Genomic DNA, 9,695 nt, shown 5'->3' with positions numbered 1-9,695 from the left:
AGAAAAGGAGATGGCAGCCGAACCCAACAACAATAATGCAAGGAGGATGCTTGGTGATTATACTACACATATTTTCAAGTTTGATGGAAGAAGCATCTCAATTCCTGCCATTGGAGCAAACAATTTTGAGCTGAAACCTCAACTAGCTGCTCTAATGCAACAAAATTGCAAGTTCCATGAACTTCCATCAGAAGATCCCTATCAGTTTTTAACTGAGTTCTTGCAGATCTGTGAGACTGTAAAGATGAATGGAGTAGATCCTGAAGTCTACAGGCTCATGCTTTTCCCTTTTGCTGTAAGAGACAGAGCTAGAGCATGGTTGGACTCTCAACCTAGAGATAGCCTGGACTCCTGGGATAAGCTGGTCATGGCCTTCTTGGCTAAGTTCTTTCCTCCTCAAAAGCTGAGCAAGCTTAGAGTGGATGTTCAGACCTTCAAACAAAAAGATGGTGAATTCCTCTATGAAGCTTGGGAAAGATGCAAGCAGATGACCAAAAGATGTCCTTCTGACATGTTTTCAGAATGGACTATGATAGATATATTCTATTATGGTCTACCTGAGTTCTCTAAGATGTCATTTGACTATTCTGCAGGTGGATCCATTCACCTAAAGAAAACACCTGCAGAAGGTCAGGAACTTATTGACATGGTTACAAATAACCAGTTCATGTACACTTCTGAGAGAAATTCCGTGAATAATGGGACGCCTCAAAGGAAGGGAGTGATGACAAGTCATCATATACCCATTTTTCAAGCTAATTTCAATTGTTTTGTTAGTCTTTATGCACTTTCTTGCTTCTTAAGTAAGTGATTTGGAGTGAAAATGCACAACTTCTTTAAATCAAGCAACCACCATGAAATTAATGTTAATCCATGAGGTTTAAGCTAATTTTAATTGAATTTTAATTGATTTATAAGCCTCTTGAATTTAGTGATACTTTGAGTGGTTGTTTTGGTTTATTATAGGTGAAGAAAAGAAAAAAAAACGAAAAGCGTGGCCTAAGGAAGTGTGGCCCAAGGAAAAGAAAGTGTGGTCAAAGAGAGAAGAAGTGTGGCGCACAACATGAGGAAGGGCAAGCATTGCCCTCCACAAGGGCACACTGCCCTCTAGGAGAGCAACATAAGGGAACTAAGCAGAGAAGGCAACTCTGCCCTGCCCACTACAAGGGCAGAGCACAATTTTGTGCCTTGGAATCAAGAGGAATAAAATGTTGCCCTGCCCTCCACAAGGGCAGTATCGGGCTCACCAAGGGAGAAAATCAAAGGAAAATGTCTCCAAATGCTTGCCACAAGAGTTGAACACGGGACCATGAGGAAGCAAGGAACTAAGTCCCATCACCGTGCCAAGAAACCAAGGAAAATAAATGAGCGTGTGTTTCGGCCATGATTCGAACCTGGGACATCAAAGTGAAAACACTGCCCTGCCCTCCGCGAGGGTAGGGCAGCATTTTGTTGGTGCATGGATCTGGCGCACCAAGGCTCAATTCTGGCGCACCATCATGATCCTGGCAGCACCAATTTTTCCTGCCCTGCCCTCCGCGAGGGCAGGGCAGCGTTCTGCGCACCAAGGCACGTTCCTGGCAGCACCAGCGCGCACCACAGCTTGAATCTGGCGCACCAATTTTTCCTGCCCTGCCCTCCGCGAGGGCAGGGCAGCGTTTTGCGCACCAAGACTGCACCAAGCCGCACCAAGCCGCACCAAGCAAGCACCAACACGCACCAAATCCTGCCCTGCCCTGCACAAGGGCAGGGCAGCCTCCTGGAAGCAATCTTTCATGGGCCAAAAATTGAATTAAAAATCCAATTTAATTCATTTCTTCACCAAATCAAAAGCCCATCCAAATCCCAAAATCCAAGAATAGAAAGTGTATAAATAGGAGCTAGTTTGATGTAATTAGGACCTTTTGCTTAGCTTTTGAATTTTGCACTTTTCTTTGAGCTTTGAATTTTATTTTTGCACTTGGGAACTTCTCTTGGTGTCTTCACTGAGATTTCAGAGAATTGGGGAGGAGAATTGATCTCTCTTCTTCCTCATTCTTGCTTGGGTCATTTTAATTTCCTTGTTTCGAGTTTTGGGTGTGAAGAATTGAGGAAATTCTGTCTCAATCTCCATTCAAAATCTCTTTAATTTCTTTTCTGCATAATTGAACACATTTACATTCCCTTTACTGCTTCTTCTTCAATTCCTTGTCAATTGCTTTGTGAACTTGGATCTGGGAAGGCAAATTGAGATCTAGACTTTGCTTTCTAGTCACTTGAGACCTAAGATCCCATTTTACTTTTGGTTCTTCTGTGAACCCTGCTGCACTTTACTTTCAGTTTCTGTTTGAATTCTCATTGCTTCCAATTCAATTTCTGCTCTATTAATTGTTGCAATTTACTTTATCTTTGTTTAGATTCTGCAATCCCAGTCCTCAAATCCCTTTTACATTCGAGCAATTTACATTTCTTGCCATTTAAGTTACTGCAATTTACATTTCTTGCACTTTAAGTTTCAGTCATTTAATTTCTTGTCCTTTAAGATTCAGCAAGTTTACTTTTCTGTTCTTTAATTTACTGCAATTTCCTTTCTCCCTTTACATTTCAAGCAATTTAGCTTCTGTTAAATACAACCCACTCAACCAAAACTTGATTCGCTTGACTAAATCAACCACTAAACTAAAATTGCTCAATCCTTCAATCCCTGTGGGATCGACCTCACTCATGTGAGTTATTATTACTTGATGCGACCCGGTACACTTGCCGGTGAGTTTTGTGTTGGATCGTTTTCCACACATCAAGTTTTTGGCGCCGTTGCCGGGGATTGAAATAGATTGACAATGATTAAGTGAAGTGGAGGTCTAGATCAAGCACTTTTTCTTTTCTGTTATTCTAATTTTTACTAACACACTAACTGTTTGAATTTTTGCTTAAACTAACTAAAACTTCATTCTAACTATAGATTGAAGTTTCATTGGTTTTCTGGATTTGTATGTTTATTGTTGTGTGTTTGTATGTCAGGTACAGGAAGATCTTCCCCTGTCCTCTCCGAAATTGATCAAAGAACTCTTCGAAGAATAAGAAGGGCTGAAAGAGGAAAGAACGTTATTGGAGAGGAAGAATCTGAGGAGGAATTCCAAGAGATGGAAGGAGATCTCAATCAACCAGGAGAAGGAGCCAATAATAACCAACAACAACGAAGAGTCTTGGCTTCATACACATTTGCAAATGCTAGACACTGTGGAAGTAGCATTCTTCCTCCTAATGTCAATGCAAACAATTTTGAACTAAAGCCACAACTCATCACTTTGGTTCAAAACAATTGTTCTTTTGGAGGAGGGCCTTTGGAAGATCCAAATCAACATTTGTCTACCTTCTTGAGAATCTGTGACACGGTGAAAACCAATGGTGTGCCTCCTGATAGCTACAAGTTGTTGCTCTTTCCATTTTCTCTCAGAGATAAAGCCACTCAATGGCTAGAGACCTTTCCAAAAGAAAGCATCAACACTTGGGATGACTTAGTGAGCAAATTCCTTGCCAAATTTTATCCTCCTCAAAGAATCTTAAGATTGAAGACTGAGGTGCAGACATTCACTCAAATGGAGGCTGAGAACTTATATGAAGCATGGGAAAGATACAAGGCTCTATTGAGGAAATGTCCACCAGAGATGTTCACTGAGTGGGACAAGTTACAGAACTTCTATGAGGGACTCACTCTTAAAGCTCAAGAAGCACTTGATCATTCAGCTGGAGGCTCTTTGCAACTCATGAAAACTACAGAGGAAGCTCAAAACCTCATTGACATGGTGGCTAATAACCAATATTTCTTTGCTCATCAAAGACAACGCCAACCATCACAAAGAAGAGGAGTAATGGAGTTGGAAGGAGTGGATTCAATTCTAGCTCAGAACAAGATAATGCAGCAGCAGATTCAACAACAGTTTGAACAAATGGCCAAAAGAATTGATGGCTTGCAAGTTGCATCAGTGAGTGCCACCAGCCAACCACCAACTACTTAGGTGCAAAGTGAAGAAACTCAAGAGGAGCAACAGCAAGAGCAAGTCCAGTACATGCACAACCAAAATCCTGGAACTAATGAAGTCTATGGTGATACTTACAATCCATCTTGGAAGAACCATCCCAACCTCAGATGGGGAGACAACCATAATCAAAACCAACAACCATGGCAAAGAAACACAAGTCAGAATAATTGGAAAAGCACAAACCATAACCCCCAGCCAAACACTAACCAAAATACATACAGAAAACCACAAACTAATTACCCCAACTCTAACCATTATCCACCCAATAACCACCCAACAAATCAAACCACTTATCATCATCCATCAACAATCCAAAATCAACCAATTTCACATGAATCCCAGAGGATCACCAATCTAGAGCTGCTCATGGAGAAAATGATGAAGAACCAAGAATTAACAACAAAGAACCAAGAAGCTTCCATGAAGAACTTAGAAAGGCAAATCGGGAAAATTTCCAAGCAGATTTCTGTTGAGAAGCCATCAAGTTCACTACCTAGTGACACCATTCCCAACCCAAAGGAAGAATGCAAGGTCGTGCAACTAAGAAGTGGAAAAGTGTTACTGGATGGTAACCAAGGAGCAACCAAGAACAATGACAATGAGCCAACAGAGAATGATGAAGCCATCAACAAGGACATGTTAAGCAAGAATGTCCCAGAAAAACTCACAGAGAAAGACAACAAACCACAGAATTTGAAGAAAGGAAAGCAAATCATGGAAGAACCAAATCCAAGACAACATCAAGTGGAGAAGAGCTTAACACCACCACTGCCTTATCCACAGAGATTCCACAAAGAGACAAAGGATCAGCATTTCCACAAATTCCTTGAGACTTTCAAGAAGCTGGAAATTAACATACCTTTAGCTGAGGCTTTGGAGCAAATGCCTCTGTATGCCAAGTTCTTGAAAGAGCTCATCAACAAGAAAAGAGATTGGAATGAGAAGGAAACGGTGATGCTTAGTGAGGAATGTAGCGCCGTGCTCCAAAAAGGAATCCCACCAAAGCTTAAGGATCCAGGGAGTTTTGTAGTGTCATGCACTATAGGCAAACTATCCTTGGACAAAGCTCTCTGTGATCTTGGAGCTAGTATCAACTTAATGCCCTTGTCCATGATGAAGAAGCTTGCCATAGAAGAGCTCAAACCCACCAGGATGTCACTAGTCATGGCCGACAGATCAATCAAGACACCAAATGGAATTGTGGAAAATTTGCTAGTAAAGGTTGGAGAGTTTATCTTCTCTGCGGACTTTGTAATCCTAGATACCGATGAGGAAGGCAACAATTCAATCATCTTGGGCAGACCATTTCTAGCAACTGCAAGAGCCATTATAGATGTGGAAAAAGGAGAGATGATTTTCAGAGTACACAATGAGCAAATGATCATAAATGTTTTTAAGTCAATGCAGCACCCTCCTGAGCAAGAAGATCATTTGAGGGTGGAAATGATAGAGAGCCTAGTGGAAGAAATGTTAGACATCAATCAGTATGAGCAAGACAAAGACAATAAAGAAACAATAGAGGAACATGTAGCTGAGGCTTCCATCGACAAAGAGGTGGAACCAAGCAAGAAAGAAGAGGTGCAAAAGCAAGAACTGAAGCCACTACCTTCTCATCTCAAATATGCATTTCTTGGAACTTCGGAGAGCTTCCCAGTGATCATTAATTCATCCTTGACAAAGAAAGAAGAAGGAGAGCTTCTTGATGTTCTCAGAGCTCACAAGGATGCCTTAGGATGGACCATTGATGACCTGAAAGGCATCAGCCCTATAGTATGCATGCATAAGATTCTTTTGGAGGACAATTCCAAAGCAGTAATTCAACCGTAGAGAAGACTAAATCCTGCAATGAAGGAAGTCGTCCAGAAGGAAGTAATGAAATTATGGAATGCAGGAATCATATATCCTATTTCCGATAGCTCATGGATAAGCCCAGTCCAAGTGGTACCAAAGAAAGGTGGGATGACAGTTATTATCAATGAGAGGAGTGAACTCATTCCCATCAGAACTGTAACAGGGTGGAGGATGTGTATTGATTATAGAAGGTTGAATGATGCCACACGCAAAGATCACTTCCCACTTCCTTTCATTGACCAAATGCTTGAAAGGTTGGCTGGCCATGCTTATTATTGTTTCTTGGATGGCTATTCTGGGTATAATCAGATAGTGGTAGATCCAAAGGACCAAGAAAAAACGTCATTCACATGCCCAGTTGGAGTTTTTGCCTATAGAAGAATGCCATTCGGATTATGCAATGCCCCAGCCACTTTTCAAAGGTGTATGCTCTCCATTTTCTCAGATATGGTTGAAAAATTTTTAGAGGTTTTCATGGATGACTTCTCTGTTTTTGGTGATAATTTCAATACTTGCTTAAACCATCTAACTCTTGTCTTGAAACGGTGCCAAGAAACTAACTTGGTTTTGAACTGGGAGAAGTGCCATTTCATGGTGCCTGAGGGGATTGTTCTTGGTCATAAAGTTTCAAGAAAAGGGATAGAGGTTGACAAGGCAAAAGTGGAAATAATAGAAAAACTCCCTCCACCAACTAATGTGAAATCTGTTAGAAGTTTCTTGGGGCATGCAGGATTTTATAGAAGGTTTATCAAAGATTTTTCTAAAATAGCCAAACCTTTGAGTAACCTTTTAATGATTGATAAACCTTTTGTTTTTGAAGAAAATTGCCAGCATGCTTTTGAAACTTTAAAACATAAACTCACAACAGCACCAATTATCACACCCCCGGATTGGAACTTACCGTTTGAACTCATGTGTGATGCAAGTGATATTGCAATTGGTGCTGTACTTGGACATAAGAAGGGAAATTTGCATCATGTCATATATTATGCAAGTAAAGTATTGAATGAAGCTCAAAAAAATTACACTACAACAGAGAAGGAATTGTTAGCTGTAGTCTATGCATTTGATAAGTTTAGATCGTACTTGATAGGATCTAAAATTGTGGTTTATACTGATCATGCTGCTCTCAAGTATTTGATGTCAAAGCAGGATGCTAAACCAAGACTCATCAGGTGGATTCTACTCCTACAAGAATTTGACATTGAGGTGAAGGACAGGAAAGGCACTGAAAATCTAGTTGCTGATCATTTGTCAAGGCTGCCACCAGAAACAATTCAAAAGGCCTCATTACCTGTGAATGAAAGCTTCCCAGATGAACATCTTATGCTGATCCAACAAACACCATGGTTCGCTGATATAGCAAACTACAAAGTAGGGAGAAAGATACCTCAAGAATTCACTAAGCAATAAGTGAAAAAACTAATCAATGAAGCAAGGAAGTTCTTGTGGGATGAACCCTATCTGTTCAGAAGATGCTCTGATGGAATAATCAGGAGATGTATTCCTGAAAATGAAATAAGAGATATATTATGGCATTGCCATGGCTCAGCTTATGGTGGACACTTTGGTCCAGAAAGAACAGCAGCAAAGATATTACAAAGTGGTTTCTATTGGCCAACCATCTTCAAAGATGCCAGGGAGTTTGTCCACCAATGTAATGAATGCCAAAGAGCAGGAGGACTAACAAGAAGGAACGAGATGCCACAGAACTTCATTTTGGAAGTAGAATTGTTTGATCTATGGGGCATTGATTTCATGGGACCCTTTCCCCCTTCTTATTCGTTTAGATATATCTTGGTAGCAGTGGAGTATGTTTCAAAATGGGTGGAAGCCATAGCCATAACTACCTGTGATGCACAAATTGTCCTTCAATTCCTAAAGAAGCACATCTTTACTAGATATGGAGTACCCAAAGGTCTCATCAGTGATGGTGGTGGTCATTTTTGTAACAAACAAATGGAGAAACTTCTCCACAAATATGGAGTTATCCATAAGGTAGCCACACCATATCACCCTCAAACTAATGGGTAGGCAGAATTAGCAAACAGGGAACTGAAGAAGATCCTAGAAAAAACAGTCGGTAGCACAAGAAAGGATTGGGCTAGGAAGTTGGAAGATGCACTTTGGGCATACAGAACAGCTTTCAAAACTCCTATTGGGAAGTCCCCATTTCAGCTGTTATATGGCAAATCTTGTCATCTCCCTGTAGAGCTTGAGCACAAAGCCTTTTGGGCCACTAAACTTCTAAATTTGGATTCTGAAGCAGCAGGAGAGAAAAGGTTGTTGCAGCTGAATGAGCTAGATGAGTTTAGGCTAGAAGCCTATGAAAATACCAAGATATACAAGGAAAAAGCTAAGAGATGGCATGATAGGAAGATTCTGAAGAAAGAATTCAAACCTGGACAACAAGTACTCTTGTACAACTCACGGCTCAAGATATTCCCTGGCAAGCTTAAGTCTAAGTGGACTGGTCCATACTTGGTGACTAAGGTTTCCCCTTATGGGAGTATTGAATTGCTAGATGAAGCAACAAAGAGTCGGTTTACAGCAAATGGTCATAGAGCAAAATTGTACCTAGGGGGGCAATGGAACAAAGAAAAGGAGGTCCAGAACCTAAATCCCCCTTGAAGCAAGAATAGAAGATGTCAAGCTAGTGACAATAAAAGAGCACTTGTTGGGAGGCAACCCAACCTGAGGTAGTTTTCTTTCATAGCTTTTTCGATAAAAATGTTGAATAATTGGTATGGATTGCAAGGAGCTAAGTTTGGTGTTGCACACCAAAACAATTTAAGGGAGAATGAAAGATCTTAAGTTTGGTGTTCCACAAAAAAATTCATTTAAAAACACATTCTCACCTCTTGCATGATGCTAGCTCCAAGCAACCAAACACATTTTTCAACTGTTTAATTACTTTCTAGCTTTAATTTCATTAACCTTTAGCAAGGACACAAGGTTTCACATATGGTTAAAATTGTTGCGTAAGAAGCAGTGGCAAACAATTAAGTTTGGTGTTCCCACACCAAAGTAAATCCAGGAGCCACACTATGCATACTAACCAAGTAATTAAGGGCTTGAGAAGCAAGCAACTTTGAGAATTATGCAGGACATGAGTCAACAATTGAAGACATTATGCATCTTAACTCAAAGAGAACACAACAGAAGGAAGAATCAAAGGGCTACAACTTCAAAGGTTGTATCTAAACTTAATCCTTGCTGCTGTGAAATGTTCCGAATCTGGAAACCATTGTATGTCTTGCTAAAGTGTTTATCTAGTTGCAAGTGAAACTGCTTGTTAAAATTGCTAAATCTGCATAATGCTTGTTATCCATCACTTAGATTTAAATTTTGTTTTGTTTCCCATATGCTTAAATAAAAGAGACTTGTTTGAATTGAAAAGTGAAATATCCAATGTTGCATAAGTAAGAATGGAAGTTAGTGGTGGTGTATGTGTTTGATTAAATGCATAACTCATGAAATAATTGTTGCATAATATCATTCTCATTCAAATGTGAGTTAGCTTGCTGTTACAAAGACTCTTATCAATAATGAAAAAGCCCTTGGTAACGAAAACAGAAAGAAAAGGAAGAAGAAAAAGCCAAAATGGCAAGAACAACAAAGAATAAAGGTTGGACACCAATAGCTTGGACCCTAGAACATATGCCTGTGGTGTTCTTGTACTAAGATATGCTTGGATGAGTAAATTCTAAGGGGTATTTTAAAACCCGGTCACTTAGATCAACTGATTTGGGATGGCCAATTGAAAGTCCACAATAAAGAGCAACTTAGATACAGAACATTTAGTTATCCAAAGAGATGCTG

At 40.1% G+C, this 9,695-nt stretch overlaps 1 non-coding gene across 1 annotated transcript; it reads right to left on the bottom strand.

Moving 5' to 3' along the window:
* Positions 1 to 409: 409 nt before the first annotated feature.
* Positions 410 to 513, bottom strand: LOC112792827 (small nucleolar RNA R71). The gene has a single exon (XR_003197549.1). It is a non-coding gene; the product is annotated as a small nucleolar RNA R71 (small nucleolar RNA).
* Between the last annotated feature and the right edge of the window lie 9,182 nt (positions 514 to 9,695).

Source organism: Arachis hypogaea, chromosome 3 (genome assembly GCF_003086295.3).
Source record: "Arachis hypogaea cultivar Tifrunner chromosome 3, arahy.Tifrunner.gnm2.J5K5, whole genome shotgun sequence".
Taxonomy (NCBI): Eukaryota; Viridiplantae; Streptophyta; class Magnoliopsida; order Fabales; family Fabaceae; genus Arachis; species Arachis hypogaea.
The sequence above is the reverse complement of the archived record's forward strand: the minus strand, read 5'-3'. Positions and strand labels throughout refer to the sequence as shown.